Source organism: Castor canadensis, chromosome 5 (genome assembly GCF_047511655.1).
Source record: "Castor canadensis chromosome 5, mCasCan1.hap1v2, whole genome shotgun sequence".
NCBI lineage: Eukaryota > Metazoa > Chordata > Mammalia > Rodentia > Castoridae > Castor > Castor canadensis.
The window spans coordinates 105,227,562-105,248,334 of record NC_133390.1 but is presented as its reverse complement, the minus strand read 5'-3'; the positions used below and the strand labels follow the sequence as shown (position 1 = coordinate 105,248,334).

Below are 20,773 nucleotides of genomic sequence, written 5' to 3'. Positions count from 1 at the left end.
CCCTTCTCTCCAACTTTGTTGAAGAGAGTACATAAGCAACAATAAGAAAGATAAAGCATTTTTGCTACTTGAGATAAAGATAGCTATACAGAGAGATTCCTAGCATTGCTTCCATGCACAAGTGTGTTACAACCCAAATAGATTAATCTTTGCCTGAACTTTGCACTAGTTCCTGATCCCCTTCTCATATTGACTTCTGTCACTTTAAAGTTTCTGTATTAGCTCCTCTGCAGTGGGGACATCAAACATTTTCATGTTTTAGGTTTCCTACCTATCTCTATACCTCCCATATTTGCTCTCCCCTTAGCATGGTGACCCAAGTCCAACAACATTGCTGTATTTGCCTTAGATCTAAAGTCTGCATATGAGGGAGAACATACAATTTTTGATCTTCTGAGCCTGGCTAACCTCTCTCAGAATGATGTTCTCCAGTTCCATCCATTTACTTGCAAATGACAAGATTTCATTCTTCTTCATGGCTGAGTAAAACTCCATTGTGTATAAGTACCACATTTTCTTAATCCATTCATTAGTAGTGGGGCATCCTGCCTGTTTCCATAACTTAGCTATTACGAATAGCGCTGCAATAAACATGGGTGTTCAAGTGCCTCCTGAGTAACGTGTGTTGCATTCTTTTGGGTATATCCCCAGGAGTGGGATTGCTGGATCATATGGCAAGTCTTTGTTTAGAGTTTTAACTTTTCTAGATACTGTTTGCTTTTAGATCACAGAACTATACATTTTAGATCATTTAGATCAGTTAGATCATAGAACTACAAAATAGATGCCATTTTTAAAGGCATCTATTTTGATCTTTATATCTCAAACAGCTGAGAAGATTTGCTTTCTTTTTAATATATTTTTAATTTTGAATAAAAAGAGCAAAAATCTCATATCTTAAGAAAAGATACTAGTATTACTAATGTGATATTGTTTAACTAAAAAGGGTGATTTCTACGGAGATTAAAATAAGCCTGGGCTTTCCAGTGGAATTTCTACCTTGATATTGTCATGTAATACACTAACTTTAATACTAAGTGAATACATTTTGAGGTATTTGCTATTTAAAATCATTTAGGGCATAAGAATTTTCTTTTAAAGGATATATGAACAAATGACACTTGAAAATTAGTTGGATAGTCAGTACTTGCCATAAAAAAAAAAGCAGACAAAGCAAACAGAATTACAGATGATTTAAAAACTAATTTTAATATAATTAGAACTTTCCTAGAATGTTATCTTAGTAGTGTTATAAATTTGTTTCTTTTTCAGTATGTTGGCTATTATGATTTTTTTATTGTTGTATGATTATTTCACTATTCCAATTTTACTTAATCGTTTGAAAATCAGATGTGAAGAGGTAGCATTATTTAAAAACTCAAAATAGTAAGTATAACAGTGAGAATGTTTTTGTCTAAATGTATTTTCTAAAGTAAAACTTGTTTGTCCTTAAAGCAGGTTTTAACTACAGGAATATTTATAATGACACTCTTCTAACTATAGTTTCCTAGAATCCTAAAGGACTATTCAAACTGAGTGACTTAAAACAACAGAAATTTCTTGTCCCACTTCAGAACTGTGGGCAGTTCTAGATGTCTGAGACCAAGAGTTTAGCCTGTCCATATCTTTCCATTTATTTGTGTGAATATCTCAAATAAAAGAATTTTTGAAAATAAAATTTTAGGGTATTGGGCTTAAATAGCATTTGGAAGATTCTGAAACATGCAAACATTTGCAATAGGGCCTGGCCATCTGGGCTTTTCAATGTACAAGTTTCAAGGAAACTTCACTAGAATTAGTTGAACAAATAAAACATTAAATTTTATAGTACCATTTTAGGTTTGTTTGCAAAAACGAGTTATTGATAAAGTAATTCATGTGCAATTGATTTTTAAAAAAATATTCACAGAAATACTCAGTAAGTCAGAGTAGTAGCATAGGGAAAAGGACAAATATGAGTCACACAATTCATAGATGAGGCAGATTTCATACTAAATGCTACAGGATAAATCACAAGTTAGTGACTTTTTTTCACCTTGTGGACAAGAGAGTTGGGATTTCAGCCTACCTTACAATTAAGTCATTTTGGGCATAGACTCCCAGGGTTTTCCAGGTTTCTGCTCCTGAGGGAGAAAGATCTCTTGGAGAAAAGGAAATACCTGTGTAGAAGATTTCCAGTGAGAGCCATTAGGAGCAAAGCACTGAGAACCTTTAAGAGGGATCTGAAGGGATGTAGATGGGCAATAGCACTGTGTCTGCTTTGGTGTTCTTACGAAACACAGAAGGATAAACTGTGAAAGTTGCCATAGTGTCTAAAATGTGCTTGCTGTTTTAAGAATACTTGATTGACCTCTGCAGAGTTAAGTGAGGGGCTGGCAAGAAGGGGAGTGTTGCTCCACAAAATGAATTATTTCACCTACAGAGACAACATGCTTTTGCCAAACAGTATAGGCGTGTTTTCACCACTTCCTTTCATTTTAGCAATCAATTTGAGAATTGTACTAAAAGCAGCATAAAGTTCATTTTCCTCTGGCACGAAATCAGACAACACATTTAAATTTGGCTGTGTTATAAAATCATGTAAACAATAAATGCTTTTACATGAAAATATGTACAAAGAAAAACAGATTTTAAGAATATTGGAGAACACCATTCTGAGTGAGGTTAGCCTGGCTCAAAAGACCAAAAATCGTATGTTCTCCCTCATATGTGGACATTAGATCAAGGGCAAACACAACAAGGGGATTGGACTATGAGCACATGATAAAAGCGAGAGCACACAAGGGAGGGGTGAGGATAGGTAAGACACCTAAAAAACTAGCTAGCATTTGTTGCCCTTAATGCAGAGAAACTAAAGCAGATACCTTAAAGCAACTGAGGCCAATAGGAAAAGGGGACCAGGAACTAGAGAAAAGGTTAGATCAAAAAGAATTAACCTAGAAGGTAACACCCACGCACAGGAAATCAATGTGAGTCAATGCCCTGTATAGCTATCCTTATCTCAACCAGCAAAACCCCTTGTTCCTTCCTATTATTGCTTATACTCTCTCTACAACAAAATTAGAGATAAGGGCAAAATAGTTTCTGCTGGGTATTGAGGGGGGGAGTGGGAGGGGGTGGAGTGGGTGGTAAGGGAGGGGGTGGGGGCAGGGGGGAGAAATAAACCAAGCCTTGTATGCACATATGAATAATAAAAGAAAAAAAAAAAACCAGAAAAAAAAAAAGAATATTTCTGAAATAAAACATTTTAATTAGTTTGATGAAAAGGCATAACTGAAAACATTCTATGTGAATTGTTTACATATTTTTTTAAATACCAGCTTTCTTTGCTTTATTTTTCCAAAAGACATAAAATAAATATTTTTTTCTACTTGATAATTTGGACAATTCTTCCTTCATTAATACATACACATTACATATATCTATATAAAAAATCTCTGTTAATATATTTACTGTATATAATTTCCATTATATGTATAAATATATATATATAATCTCAGTTAATTCTGCTGAAATATTTTAAGTATGAAATACTAGGACCTTATTAGAATAGTACAAATTAGAAACAGAGGCATTCAGATGAATCACTTGTACAAAATCTCACAGAGATTATGAAACCAAGATTCAAACTTAAATCTATAACCCAACTAGGTAAGATTATGTAGTATATTGTATTGCTTATGGAAAATAATAGCAGTATGAACATAAGGTACAAAGTCTTTATTTACATTATGCTAATAATTTGATTTCTTAATAGCAAGGCTGAATATTTGTGATGGAGTTATGGCTTTCCAGATATTAATTTGATGAGATTTTTAAAAAATCAAACTTCAATTAGGTTTGAAATATCATATAATGCAATCTCTCTGAAAGAATTTTTGGTAAATGTTTTGAAATCTTATAGAATTGATCATTTAGAAGAGAAATTATAATGATCAGGGCAGTTGGAATGGAAAAGTCATATGTACAGATTGCCCAAAGTGAAAGGAACTGGTGATGGTATATTGTGATTTAAAAAAAAACTGTGCAAAATATAAGCCTCTGGTGAGTTACAAAGTTATACTTCATTGGACCTAAAATTACTCCAAGTGTTGAATGGTGGTACATAATTCTTTGTACAAACACTATGTAAACTATAGAAAGAGAATTTGTTTTGAGATTGCATCCATAAACAACACCTAGCTGTTCAATTTTCATGGAAGACTTTGGAGTTTTTCCCATTATTTGCAACCAATTAATGTAATAAAAATGCATTCATGATCTACTTCTAGCCTTATCCAATAGACTAATGAAGACATATATTTTCATTCACGACATGTTAGAACCAATAATGCATTTTATTGATTCAAGTTAATGCAGTTCATTCACAGGGAGAGACCCTCTGGTCTTCAGTGGGCTAGCTTGTACACCATGTTAGAACTGACCCTCCAAATCCTTTGGGTTTCGGTTCTGGTGCTTCTTTCCCACTTTGGGTCATAGAATTCTGATTGCCAAAGAGTGGCCAATTTATGTTCTGCCAGAGTTAGCATACATCTACTAGTTTTTTGCTCTGGGGACTTCTTTATCTTATCTTAGGAGGAAGTTGTCATAGAATGTTGCCATTAACTAAAGTTTAAGAGGTTACATTTTTAACTATAATTTACCCTTCCTGAAATATGTATCTTTCTGAAACAATTTATCATCATTTAAACCCTAATATTCTCTATTCTCCCTTCTTCATAGAAGTTGTTACTTAATGTGTCATACATATTCTGTTTAAATTTTCTTCTCACCACCACAACCTCATTAGACCACAGACACACAAGAACAAGCATTTTTATCTGTTTTTTTCAGTTATGCATCCTCCATCTCATTTCTAGGCCCATACTCAGCAAAATGCACATGTTTAATATACCCTCATAGAAAATGAACTAACAACCAGGTATGAATAAATTTAAGAGTTAGAATAAATTTAAGAGTTACTGAATTCAGTAAGTCTGAATTCAGACTTACACAAAATGTCTAATGTTGGTTATTTGTCTGTTTGCATTATTTATTTATTTGAAAAAGGGTAGTCACTTTTACTTTAGGTATATAATTCCTGATCTTGAGCAAAATCTGATTAATTAGATGGTGCTCATAAATCAGTACATAATTTGACAGTTCTTCTTATGTTCAGTGGCATTGCATAAGCTAATTTTAAATTTTCTTTCTTTGGATTTATCTGAAACTTCCCCATTTATATATTTATTAGCATCTTAAAATACTTAATCACATTTGTACCATTTATGAAAGTGGGTAGAAATTCTAATTTCTTGAAAACATGAATGTACTGAGTGTAAGCAATTCTATATAACTTGTTGACTTAGTATGCTTTTTTGTCTTGTCCTTCCTCAGAGATAACACAGTTTTCCATTTTTTATTTATTAAAAGAAGAGAATGTTAGGGGACTAAGCTCTCACACATTTCTTATATTCCTCACTACCTGTAAGAAAAATCTTAAGAATTTTGGTTTATATCAGGCATTAAATCTCTATGAAAATGAAAAATATTCAAGATATAGTATAAATTACTATGTTAAATATTTCTGTTCATATATGTTTTATTTCAAAAAAGAAATGACTTGTCTCAGAAAACTGAGGTCACTAAGTTATGTTTTCTCTCCTATTTTACTGTAGTTTTTAAAAAAGAATAATAATATCATTTTATCAATAATTAATTGTTATATAGAAATCACAAGGAAATTATATGTTCATTTTTATTATCTGAACAATTTTTACTTTAAAATTACACCTAATACTTTAGTCAATTACTTTCTAATGTCATCTAGTTCTAATATTTCTTAATCTGCTACTTGTATGTTCCTCTCTCTCTTTCTTTTTTTCTCTGTATTGTGTACCCTTGCCTAGTGTGAACAAGGTCTTAGGTTAGGTCTCCAGTTACAAAAAAAAAAAATAGTCTTACTGATCAAAATCCTCTCTCATTCCAATAAAATATATAATGATAATATATTTAGGATATATAATGCATATCTTAAATAAAAGTATATCATATAGAATCTGAATATGACTAAATATTTTATTTTTAAAGAAAATATAATTAAATGGTATTTTTTTCCCATCACTATGTGCATCATGAAGCTAACAGTTGAAGAATATCTCTATATTTGTCAAAAATTATCTTTCTTGTTTTTCTTAAGATAGTGAAACATGTCTAATATATATTCTATATTGTACATAAGTTAATATTTGATCAACATTGTATCACTATCCTTCTATACCATATATACTTAATAATGAAATATTAAACTGTGTAATATTTATATAAGTGGATTTTTATTCTTATGCTCAGTAGTACTTGCTTTAAAAATAATACTATTTGATGATACTACATTGTCTACGGCCATACCACCCTGAACGCGCCCGATCTCGTCTGATGATACTACATTTACATACTATACTATATACTATAGTATATATTTATCTACTATATTTATACAGAGTTAGTCATAAATGCAAAGAAGGTATTTCTACATATAAAATAACTTTGCATTTTGAAGAGATACTTATTCACTATGGAAATATTAATTTTTTAACTGATAGGATAACAATGTTTTCTGCATCCTTTCTTCATCTGTGCTGACAGTAAAAAGCCAATAATCAAGCTCTCTGAAGCATAGTACTACCTTAACTATTCATCCCTGGACTGATTTCATATTACTCAGCCTACCAAGCTGTTCTCTCTGAATTCAGTCTCTGACTAACAGTATTTCTCTTTCCCTTATCTGATGTAGAAATTTATTTGAGTATTCCCAGTTGGGATTTTCTCTAATCATTTAGACTTATATTTAAGAACTTCGTGAGGCAGAAATGAAACATTTCTGAATTAAGTAAATGTATGAAGAAATTTCAATTCTCACAGTGTTTGAGAATTGACAAAATACTGGAATATTTGTTTTAAAAACTAAAAAAGGAATGCAGTTCCATAGGTGGTGGTCATGGTAAGGGGATCTAGTGTTATGAATTAAAGGTTTTGATACAATTAGTTCTTCAAATATACTTATATCAGAATGTCTGCTATATCAGGTAACACATTTAAGAAGAAATTATTTATAAGCTTTATTAATAAATATATTTATCCAAATTAATATTCATGTTGATTTTTCTCAGGAATAATGAACTTATATTTATAACTCTTAAAAATCATTCAAAAACATTTTTTTACTTTAAAACCTAGTATTGTTTCATAAACAAAGAAAAGAAGTGACATTTATAATGTTCTATGGCATAATATGATAGGTTGACAACTAATTGTATAATTCAACATAGCAGGTAGAGAGGATATTGGAAATTCTCAATAAAAAGTAATGATAAATATTTTGTGTGATGGATATGCCAATTATCCTGACCTGACCTAAAGGTTATAGGTTGTATACATATACTGAAATGACACACTCTACCAAATGAATATGTACCATTATTATGTGTAAATGTAAAATTATATATACATCTATATGTGCCACAGATGTGAGTGAAAATTGCATAAACAAATAAAAATGAGCAAATGAAATATTATTTCAATAAATATCATAACTGCTATGAAATCCATAGTACACAATTAACTCATGTAAATTTTAATCTGTATTTCTATGATATATCTTTACACAAAATAAGCATGTTTAAAAATACTAAATTCTATAATAGGTCTATTCTTCAAAGAAGCATAGCTAGAAATTCTGAAAGTACATTTTCATTATCTAAGAATTGAATGATTATGTAAATAGATTTTATATAATTGCAGTTTAGTTTTTCACTGTGGAGCTAGAAGTAATAAATTCAGGAGAGAACAGAATGTGTCTCTATTGTTTGATTGGAATAGGAGGTGCTAATCTGACCTTATATGTTTATAAAGAAACAAATACTAATAGATATTCAGATACAAACATGTATGCAGCTCTTAATTTGGATACATTTTAAATATAGATGATCTATAGATACGCATTTTTCTAGGTACATGTATATATGCAGAAATGTACATATTCAGGCTAAGTACAGTGATTTTGCTGTGTCTATCTCCCTCATGCCCAAATTAAGGTGTATAAAAATAATTCTTTGCTTAAGAAAAAGAAAAGCAGGATTCTCTGGGAAAATATGTAATTTCAGGGAAAGGGCAGCATAAGTCCAAGTGAATTAAGACTATGTTGTCTGGCAAGCATAGAAGTGCTGAGGAAATGAAAGGGGAAAGCCAAAAGAAATAAAAAAATAGTTGGAAGGTCTTCTATTAATTTGTGGCAATTTTGTAAACAATGAAGGGTTAACAATACCGAGTAAATTAGAAATCCACAATCCCATTCTGATATAAGGAAACAATGAAAAAGAAAAGCTCTTCCTTACAATAGAAAGCAAGAAATAATAAATTTCAGAAAGAGAAGACTAAGTTAAGAAGTCACCACAGATCCAGGTGCGGTGGCACAATCCAATTCCAGCAGTGAGGAAGCTGAGGTAGAAAGCTCATGAGCTCAAGCACAGCCAGAATTACAGAGTAGGATGCTGTTTCATACAGCAAGAAAAAAATTCATCTGAATACTAAAAATACTTTGTGAAAATTTGAAGAATAGTGTATATTTGAATGATGTTAAAGTATTTCTCCAAAGATAATACTGAAATACAAAAGGAACAGGTAGTGACTTTTTTTTCCCCAAGGAGTAGAATATATTAGTGCTCACTTCAGCAGACCACATACTAAAATTGTAATGATTCAAAGATTAGTGTGACCTCTGTGCAAGGATGACACACAAATTTGTGAAGTGTTTCATACTTTTTTTTTTTTACTCTGCCATAAGGAAGAATGACACCATGTAGCTTGAAGGTAAATGGAGACAATTGGAGAGCACCATGTTCAGTGAAGTAAAAAACACAAAGGTCACATGTTTTTTCTCATATGTGGAAGACAGATCCAAAAGATAAACATACACAAAAGCAACCATAATCATGTAAAAACTCATATGTAGAACATGTTTGTAATAGTAGAACTACTCTACAGAACTCGGAGAAGGAAATAAAGGAAAAAAGAATAATAGAGTATGAGCAGTGTTGTAAATCATAATATCTGTGAAGGTGGAGGATGTAAGGATATGTATTGAAAGCTGTTGAAAAACAGGGATGTGGGAGGTAAAGGGGTCAGAGAGAGCAATGAAAGGGTTTGGACAAACCAAAGTCAGTACACTCACACCAGAGATACATTGATAAAACCCTTTGAACTTTAACTTAGATATTAATAATGAAAGACAAATGATATCTGTAAAAAGTATTCCAAGAATAGGGAGGGGGGATGGAGGAGAATGGTGGAGTGAGTGAATTCAAGTATGATATATTTGATATAGTCTAACAACTTTTGTAAGTGCCACAATGTACCCCCACCAAGCACAACAATAAAAAAAGCACAAGAGTATAAAATAGGTGCAGTATGTTTGTGGAGGGATACTTTTGGGAGGGGAGTGGGTGAACGAAGCAGTTTAAGGTGAGGGAATATGGTTGATGGATTTCATATACTTATATACAATAGAACAAAGAAACCTCTTGTAATAGTCTTAAGTGGGGCAGGGAGGAGGGTGGAGGGGCAGAGAGATGGTGGGGGTGTTCTCACCAATGTACAGTGTAAGCCTTTTTGGAATTACCACAATGAACCTCTCCAAATACAGCAAATATTTCCTAATAAAAAAATTAATGGAGCATGGCACCAGTGGCTCACACCTGTAATCCTAGCTAGTCAGGAGGCAGAGATCTGAAGCTCTCCCAGGCAAATAGTTCTCAAGACCTTGTCTTGAAAAAAGCATCACATACACAAACACACACACACACACACACACACAAAAGAACAAAAGAGTTGGTGGAGTTGCTCAAGATATAGGCCTTAAGTTCAAACACAGTACAGAAAAAAAAAAGAAGAAAGAAATTAATAGACAACGTATTTATTAAAACTCTATTGTTTCCTTTTGGATAATATATTTGGAACATCACCACAGAGCTATTTACAGCAAAAACTCATCAGGAGTCCTATCTAAATTATGTGAATAAAATTAATACCATCCATGGAAAAACACACTAATCCAAAGGGACTTCTCACATGTATTTTTGGAATAATATTACATCACTGTGTATTATTCTTGCCAAAAGTGTACAAACAGAACTCAATCCTGAAGTAACATTTAGAAATTCCAACTAGAGATACATTCTACAAAGCAATTAATCAGTACAATGTAAAAAATGTCAATATTAAGCAACATAAAGAAAGACATAGGATCTTTTTCAATTCAAAGAAGTTATTGGGATAAGAAGAATAAATGAAAAGTCACGATCTATAATTCCTTTTGATACAATGAATATTATTGAAATTGAAACTGTTGAAAATAAATGAGATGTGCTGATTACCAATGATTTTAAATCTTTAGTAATTTTCTGACTTTATTCTTTGCATTATAGTTAAGAGCTTTTTAAAAAATAATATTCAGAAATATTTAGACAGAGGCATCCTGTCTGTATTCTTAAATGGCTTAGAAAATAATATATATTCAATATAAGCTACATATAACCTATATATCTAAACCTATTTAAGTTGATAAATGGACATAAACATAATATGTATATATATATATGTGTGTGTACGTATGCATATAAAAATTTAAATATAACTGCACACACATATAAGTATATATTTATATATAGGACAATTAGTGGAATTTGACATTTTACCACTTTGGGATATAAATAAAGAACATGTGAATTATTTTTACCATTCTCAATACTTTTCTATATGTCTGAAATTATTGAATATTTAAGAAAATATTGTTAGAACAAAAGAGAAAACTTCATTTTAACAGTGATCAATGTACACACACAAATTTTGGAAAGTCTTTTAATTTTTCTCCTTCTCTACCTTTGGCACTTTGACAGAAACTAAGTCCATCAATCATTTTTTAAATTCAACTTCTTCTTATAATGTTTTGTTGAGTGAAGTCACAATAACCTTTATATATTGCTACTATCCTGATTTCCAATCCTTCCTCACTGAAGTTACAAGCTTCATAATATGTGGTCTATTTTGTATGTAACATAAATAACAGTTTTGACCAAAATTTTGTACTTACATATAATGGATCACCATTTTCTCAATATCAGGCAAATGTTCACATATCAGTCAGTAGACATTAAGGTATTTTACATATTCTTTGGTCAATAGTGCTTCACTAATAATTGGTAAGCAAGTCCAGATGGGTTAAGCTGTGCATTAGTAATGAAGGTTTTAAAATTTTTGGTGACTTAAAGGGAAAAAGTTTAATTTTGATGAAAAACAACTTTATAACCTCTATTAAAAAACTTTAAATGTATTTCTTTCCTATAATATTAGTTTGTAATTAATTTCCAAGATGTTCATATAATACAGTTTCACACATTTCAGTCAGTACACTTAATCAATTATCACCATAAATTATTCTTTACTGTACTTTACAAAATGAAATTTTGTAAATTCCATTTTGTGAATTTCCACTTCTGTTAGCTACATTAGGAGAGGGTTGAAAGGTTAAATGTTAATGAATTTCATTACCTATCATAATTCTGCAATATATTAACATATTATTATATAATATAAATGTTGAGGAGTTTGTCTAGTTAAGAAGTTTAAAAAGTTATATTTATCTTTAAAAATTAATAATTAATATGAATAAATTCAAGAGAATATGATTGATTTAACATTTTCTTGTGATAAGCACCATTCTCTTTACATAGCAAAGCTAGTGAAGCATTTACAAGCATACATAGTATCATGATCTATATCTTAATTTTATTACTCATAGGATTTTATACATGAAAGCACTCTGAATATTGCTCAACAATTACTTTTATAAGTTATTAGTTAATTACTGTTTACATTTAAATTTGAGGCATTATATATACCATCTTCCAGTAATGAGTCAGTTTGCCAGGGATGCCATAACAAATTCAATAAGCTGGATGAGTTAATCACAGAAATTTATTTCCGCACAATTCTGTAGGTTATGTCAAAGATCACAGTGTGAGCAGGGTTGTTTTTATTACAAGGTCTCTGGCCATCGCTTGCAGATGGCCATTTTCTCAGTTGTCTTCACAAGGTTTTATCCTTATATGAGTGTATACTAGTACTCTCTTATAAAAATAATACTCATATTGAACTAGGAAACACCATAGAGACAACATATTAACTTCATTAACTCCTTAAGGTCATCTCTGAGTGGAAATTAGGATATCAACAAACAAATTGTAGACATGAAGCACAGGACATAAGTAACCAGAGTCATAGGTTTATATTATCTTAGGTAAAATTTATTATTAACAAAGCTATGCAAAATATATTAAAATTCATGTTGTTTTGAAGGCATTAAATAAAAATAACTATTAAGTGATATCTAGTACTTTTTCCTCTATAACTGATAGGTTGATTTCTAGTGGAGAAATGTTAATAAATAAATAAATGTTTATTTTAAGTTCTAACCACTCATTCCTCCCTCTTTTTCAAGACAGTATATGGGTGAACTGTGTCTGGTTTTGGGCACTATTCATATTAGTACCTCAGAATGTAAGTGCACCTTATTTCTATTGTTCTATCAAATGGTTCAGGACTGGGATTAATTTCTTGGTGGAGAAATAATCAGTAAACAATAACTTTCCTTGGGAACGAAGGCAGTGATAGAGAAAGAGCTTTTCTTCACTGATCGTGGAGATATGAGTTGTGATCCCAGAATATTTGACATGCAGTCTATCTCTTTCTTTTATTTATTTATTTATTTATTATTCATATGTGCATACAATGCTTGGGTCATTTCTCCCCCCTGCCTCCACCCCCTCCCTTGCCACCCACTCCGCCCCCTCCCTCTCCCAGTCACTCCCTTGATACCCGGCAGAAACTATTTTGCCCTTATCTCTAATTTTGTTGAAGAGAGAGTATAAGCAATAATAGGAAGGAACAGGGTTTTTGCTAGTTGAGATAAGGATAGGTATACAGGGTCTCTTTCTTGAGTTCACCTGAAGAGAACTTAAGATGGAGACAAACATAAAGGAAGGTTATTGGGCTTTGTTTTAAATTTAATATAACTGTTATACTCATTTATCACAAATTGGTTGGCTTAATACAGCAGAAATTTATTTGCTAACTACTCTGAAGGCCAGAGATCTGAAATTAAAGTGCAGATAAGGGTTGTACTCTTTCCAGAGGCAGCTCTAAGGGGAGTCTCCATTGCCTCTTCCAGTGGAATTCCTTGAATTGTGGCTGCATCTCTTTTTTCTCTTCTGTCTTCAGTTCAATTTGCCCACTGTGTGTATTATTGTGTTTCCTTTCTCTTATAAAGACACACTTAACTGTATTTAGCAATCACATAGACAACACAAGTTAAACTCCTTCTTTGAAGATCTTTGATATAATTGCATATTTAACATGTAAGGTATTCTTTTTCTGTGTAATGTTATATTTATAGGTTCCAGTGTTTAGGGAATGAATATATCTTGGGTAGGAGGCACTTTTTTCACCTGATCCAAAAAAGTATATTAGAGATCCAAGATCACTGCAGAATGAAAAAGGGAGCAAGCCTGAGTAGAAGGAAAGATGGCATTATGATGCCATGTCAGGGGATTCTCAGTCAAACCCAGAGATGTGCATAAGATGGCAGGCAAAATAAACTGATCTTCTTGAACCTGGTCAAGTAGACATTAAGAGCAGCCTTTTCCAAGAGAAGTGATTCTCTCTAGCTAAGGCAAGTCTAAGGGATGGCTGAAGACTATAGGTTAGTAGAACTCCCATGAGTTGATGGAATACTGCCTTTATTCCTGAAGGGGGAATTGCTAGGGGTTCTACATCAAAGTGCTCACTGCAATGTAAATTCACAGAGAAATGTACTTAAAAGCCAGCGAGAAACTAATTTAAGACTTAGATTTTCAAAGCTCTAGACCCAAGCTGATTAGATTCTTAAAAGTTTTACTTTTATTCTGAACATGATTTAAATTCTGTTGTTACAAAACTTTGCTTAGGGCACACATGAAATGTGTTCACCTTACTTGAAACCAAGTAGCCAAAAATACTATGAAAATAAAGAACAGCCTTGATCAGTTCATATTATAAAAGTAAGTAATGAACACTATATAAATTTATAAACAAGTATTTCTCCAATACAGAGGCCAGGTTTAATTATGGGATGGTATTTTAGTTGCTGACTGAATTCATCTACTGGGCAATACAGCATTTTCACATATTATGAAAATAAAATTCATTAAGGCAGTAAAATTCATCAAGGTTGGGTAATAAAAAAAGAACAGCAAAATACGCTATAATACTAATTCAAATCTTTTCCCTGGGACCAGAAGCATAGTTATCTTGTGACTGCTTGTTAGAAATCCCACTAACATCTTCTTTGTCAAAATCTTGGGCCCCAACTAACATCTTTGTCAAAATCTCTGGATGTGAGCCCAAATATCTCTGCTTTAACAAGATTTTGAGGTTATTCTTGCCAACAGTTGATATTTCAGATTTTTTCCTAAGAAAGTTTTTCAAACACAAAGTAAAAAGACTTCCTAATACACTTCCCCCAGATGTTGCATAATTTTACACTTGGGTTTTCTGCACATCCCCTTCCCAACATTAGAGAATTTCATTTTTTAAAAATATTTGATTCATTTTGTTTTAAGGTGGGGACCTTCTCTTTTAATCTGTGTCAGTCTAACTTTTAAGCAAATGTTGTGTTCCTTGGTTTCAAGATGACTTTCTCTAGATTTTGTTCCTTCCCTTTCTCTACCCATTACTGAATTTTTCCTGAGATGAAAGTCTGTTTTTTCCCTCTATTTTCCATTTCTCTAGTAGTGAACTTTCTTTACCTATTCCCTAAAACACCTGTTCTCTAAGGGGCATAATGACCTAGCCTCATTGACTTAAGGCTTTTCATGCTGTAGAGATGGATTTTAGTGGGCTTTGTGCCTTTTTTGCATTACCTATGGTGTCCGTCCTCATCTTGCAGCATAGCAGATACTTTTTCATGACCTCTCCAAAATTATATCATACCCGCAATTTTTATAATTATAATGCATAATGAGATCTGTTGAGAAGAACTACATGTGAGTAATTGCACCTGTATCTAATTTTCCCTAACATTTTAAACTTGCATGCCAGTCTAAATTCTGCCCTTATGAGTATGTTAAACATTTTACCTGAGGTTTTTTTCACTGATTTGCATGTAATTAACTAAGTGGGCACTCCCATCTCATTCTTCTGTACTGGCATCTATTGTCCTTGGATTTCAGGTTAGTTATTGTTCTTCTTGTATCAATTATTAGAAGCTCAAGAAAAGTACATTTTTGTTATTAGATAGCATTGTTGTTATTTCTATCTTTGTGGTCTCAAAGACGAAAGCTATAACTAATTTTTTGTGGACATAGACTCTATTTTACTAATTTCTGGTACAAAGAAATGATAAACTTATTTACTTCCAATTTTTAACAATGAAAATCAAACATTTAGCAGAATCAGTGTTAGGAGACTAAGAAATTTATTTTGGTTAGAGTGTGTGAACTTTGTTGCTTATTAGTTCTTTAATTATCTGTTTGAAAGTGAAGTTAAAAAAGTTTATTACTGACAGAAGATGAAAAAATTATGAAGGAATATTTGTGCTTAAGAATCGTGTCAGATCAAAATCAATGTAAAGCACTTAGACAATAGAGAAAACATTTTTATAATGTTTAGGTGGATGGAAACCATGTCTCAGGATTGACTTTAGTTCTGAAGTTGTGGAGTAATAAAGAGAGTGGGAAAGAGAAAGATTTTGCTATGATGGAAGCCTTCATCATAGATGACTGACTAGTTATCCATCTTCTCATCATCCTACTCTGATGATAAATATCAAGATGCAGTAGCTGAGAAAAATGAAACATTGAAACTCCATCCTATAACCTATAAAATTGAGAATTCATATCTCTTATGTTTTCTCTTCAACAAAATCAGAGAAGAGGTAGGAACAGGTTCTGCCTGGCAGAGTGTGGGGAGGGTGGCACAAACAATGTATACACATGTAAGTAAATGTAAAAATGATAAAATAAAAGGAGAAGAGAAAAAAAAGGATAATTCTGTAAAGCTCTATTTCCATAAACGTTTCAATTGAGTTTCCTTCCTCATTAGAGAATTTTGGGACACATTGGTCTTAGCCAGTATCAGGTGATTGCAATAATTAATATATTCTTAAAGATGTGAAAATAAGAATATATTTAAATCATATTAGTAACGAAGACTCACACTCAGAGTTTCAGTGAAGAAAGAGAAGACATTGCAATAAGTACCTTAGAATGACTCTATGACTCTTAAAAAGGAAGCAATGGGATATTCCAAGTATTTAGCAATGTACAATTAAAGTTCTACATAGATTTTTAAACAAAGAAGATGGCAACTTGGTTCTTACCTGATGAATAAGATAAATTAACAAAACACAACATAAGAAATATGTAAACACATCTTAATTTTCTTGTCTAAATCCTTTCCATATCTCAGGAAAAATTATATTTTATAGGGTTGAAATTGAAAAGCTTTGTCAGGACATTTAATCCCACCTCTTTAGGACTTTATTTAATTTCACACTCTGCTGCTTTTTTCTCATCTGTCTATAAACACGACAAAGACTCTTCCTTAAAATATACTTGCTATGGATGTTTTCTAAATCTGTCTTGAATTTCAAGATGCCAGGTTGATGTTTATGAGGAACATAATTGTCAGGACAATTTTTGGGTTTCTTAAGTATTTACATTGATTTCTAATTGTCATAAAAGAAAGCTCCTCATTTTTTGTCTCTAAAATAGAACATGAGAAGTACACTTCAACTTCAGCCAGTTTTATAATGGGTAGTAAATATGATGATGTGCAGGTAGAGTCGCTCAAGTGGTAGCTTACCTGCCTTGCAAGCATGAGGCCCTGAGTTCAAACTTCAGCACCATAAAAAAAAGAAAGAATACTTTAATTGGATTCACCATGTGTTATTGTAAATCCAATGAACCAAAGACCAAACGAAAACCAAATCTAACTCTCCAATTGATTTACTATCATTAGTTTTATCCCCAAATGCCAACTCAAAAGTGAACTAGATATTTAATTTGGGAGTGTCTTTTTTTTTTTAAGATTACCTTTCAGTTCTCTCAGGTAAAATGTTAGAAAGCTGGTAACTCTCTGCAATGATCACCTGAATGTTATACTGTAGAAGAAATTTCTTTGGTTATCAATAGCCTCACCATAAACCTCCTCCCCCCATACAAACACTCCTCTATCCCTAAACACCCATCAATAGATAATGTTATCAATTCACCTTTTTAAAAATGAATTATCCACTTCTATCCCAAGTGTCCACACATACTTTTCAGGGTTTTTTATTTTGTTTTTGCTGTTCTGAAGATTGAAAACAGGGCCTTGGACAAGCTACGCAAATGTGTTGCTACTGTACTGCATCTCTGACTGTTGTCAGTTATTCTGATTACACATAGTATGAGAATGGAGGCTTAAATTTTCTTTTATTCAGGCTTATAATTAATAATTCCTTTGATCTCACTTATCACTCTTAACTTCTTTGTCCTCACTTTTGTTGCCCTCTTTTTTCCATGTATTAGTAGAGATGAACTGTCTTTATTATGTTTTTATTATGATGAAAGCAAAAAAAAAATCTTTTCCCAGTGTGGATCTCAGAGACTAAAATTATTTCATCATTTTTTTCTGTTTCATTTCTCATTATAAATCCACAGTGCCCTTAAAGAAACTGAATTTTTTGAGATGCTGTGCAGCCATGCTTCTTAGGATCAAAAAATAAAAAAGATAAGTTAAAGTACTTACATCTGCTTACTTATCCCTTCAGATAAGTAAAAGGTCTTGGATCATCAATTTCAATACACAATGGAGGACGTTTGGGTTGTGAAGCAGGCACTTCTTGTTGTCGAATGGTCCATAGAGAAGAGTTGCCCCAGTGCTTTGATTTTTAAGGACTCCTCTTTCTGTCCTTGTAGAATTTTAACTGTGTTTCTAGGCGACGGCAATGAGTGTAGTACTTGCGCCCAATAATGGTAATTGGGCTCAAATGAATGCAAGTTGTCTATGAGTTACTTGGCTCAATAATATTTATTATTATTTTTCTGTTTTATTATGGAATCCTATACATTAATATAGTCATAGAAAAAAGTAAAATGAAGCTTATGATATTTTTGGAAAATTTCACTGCAGAAAGTATTTAAAAAACAATTTATGCTCTGTCAGAAGCTTATGGAAGTGTCTCATTTCTCTGCCTCTTCACTAGCACAAATTATTAGCATTGCTATTAAACCACAAATCTTCATTTTATGGGAGAAAAGATGTACTATTTTTTTCATAAAATACTTCACTATAATGTGAAGAATTCTCAAATATCACTGAGTTAGTTTTATCTAGTTTCTTAATACTAACAGACCTTTCACCAGAAAACGAAGTCTGTGGACAGAGATTCTGTACACCCTTTTTCTTCAGACTGTGCTTCTCTGAACACTAAGCCAACTAGATACACATGTGGTTGGAATCAACAGATTTTAAGGAATGTGTGAATCTCTCACTTTTGGTTATCTATTTCAGTCGTGATTTGACTGAAGATAGACAATATGAAAGCCTCTGAGTGTTCATGGGCATATATACAAATCTATCTTCATAAATATTAAAAATACCCAGTGAGAGCTGTATGTGGTAGTGGACACTTCTAATGTTAGCCCTTAGGACAATAAGGCAGGAAGAGAATGAGTTCAAGGCCAACCTGAGCTACATAGGTAAACCATGTCTCTAAAAAGCAAAACAAAACAAAAAAATTACAATATTGTTTTTGACAGAACATTAATTTATTAATCAATAATTTAATTAATTAATTAATTAATTAATTAATGTTACAATGTAACATTAATTTAATTAATATTAATACAGTTTATTAATTTACATTTCCCACTAACTCTGCTAATTTAGCCTTTTGCTGGGCTCTCCTTTTCACTGAAGTAGAATCCCAACTTCTGCTCTACACTTCTTATGACTTACTTATGTCATTTTCAACACAGGCCTCAAATTGTTTACCTCCCCTGACACCATACTGAAGAGAATTGGGGATACAATGTTAGACATTCTACCTTCTATTTCAGAATATAATTTGATTGTATGATTAAACTGTCTTGAAATAATTTTTATCATAACACTTAATTTTTTATCTCTTACAATAAGGTACATTTTCCTGTCAGAATTGCACATTAGATATTTTAAAGCATTGAAAGAATTTAGAAAATAATTCAAACTAAAATAGGTAGAGATCATTTCCTTTGAAGTAAATGACTAAAAAATTCATGGTAGGTTTGAACAAATAATGAAAGGAGATAAAATAATCCACATTTGTTATAACCTATAATCAAATGATGTGAACTCTGGATTATCAATTGATTGGAAGAGGAAACAAATCATCATGCCTTAGTTTTTCCTCCTCCTACACAAATAATTAATACTCTTGAAACAAAATCAGGACATTCCCATGATGATTTCAAATGTTCTGTTGTTGTTAAGAGATCTATTGTTGCATGAAAGTAATGAACAAAGCCTGTATTTGACTTTAGATACTTACCTTAATTCTTATATTCTTTATTTTTGTTGTATAGAAATAAGTGCTTACATTTCCAAAAAAAAGAGAAACACATGCTTTCACATCATTTGCTTGTAAATACAGATTTTCCTGTAAAATCCAGTTATTCTGTATAGCATTTCTTAAATATTGGCAGTTGTTATACTTCAGTATTTATATGTGCAGAATAATGTTTAATTGACACACATAATTAGGTTTTTCACCTTCTATATTTGAGTACAATTTTATTTTGTATTGTCTAATACAGCATAGTTTAGATACTGAGAACAATTTTACATGGGTCATCATCTAAGCTGAGCTAACAAGATCAAATTCTGGTTCATTCTGACACTTTTCTCCCTGACCCCTGACATGAAATTATGTTTTCCTGTGCACAAAGGTAATAGACAGTGTAGTGTACATGATTTTCAAGAGCAGTATCTTCTGGTAACACAAATTCTAATCTATTGTCTAATGAAATGAAGAAAATGTATTTTTTGAAGGATAAGAATATAATAACCTCATTCTAAATATAGCTATAAAGTAAAAAGAAAATTATTTGAGGATTTTTACCCTTCAATGTTTTTTTTCCACAGTGCAAGAAGATAACAGTAACATTCATGCACTTGGAAACAATTATAAAACTTTTGTTATACTGCCAAAAATCAGTATAGGAAATTGTCTCAAACAAATTAAATTCAATGCATTTAATGGGAATAAAGGAAAATGTGTAATGTCAAATGAGAGTAAATGTCTTTTAAAACCTCAAAATTAAGTTCATGAAAGACAGTAATGCAGGGTCCAAGGGTTATTGGAAGAACTCTAACAGATTAAACACTACGTTGTTGGAACTGCATGATACACCTTGGGAAACTGGGTTCCTGGCAGTGACCAATGAGCCCAGGCACAAATCCCTACTCACGTTGTCAAGGAGACAAGAGCAGAATTAATGACAAAAGTCTACCTTTTTCTACAATATTCATCTACATAGCAGGCATGAAAAATTTAACTCAGAAGCCTTTAATTCCTTTAAAACATATTATCTGTACCTGAGATGCATTATAATGGTAAGAAGAATGGACAAAACTGTCATGCTTTCATCCTTAATGGCTGAGACGGACAATAAACCAATCA

At 32.0% G+C, this 20,773-nt stretch overlaps 1 non-coding gene across 1 annotated transcript; it reads left to right on the top strand.

The window, feature by feature from the left end:
• The first annotated feature begins 8,698 nt into the window (after positions 1-8,698).
• On the top strand, positions 8,699-8,800 carry LOC141423643 (U6 spliceosomal RNA). Its single transcript, XR_012448482.1, has one exon. It is a non-coding gene; the product is annotated as a U6 spliceosomal RNA (small nuclear RNA).
• The last annotated feature ends 11,973 nt before the right edge of the window (positions 8,801-20,773 follow it).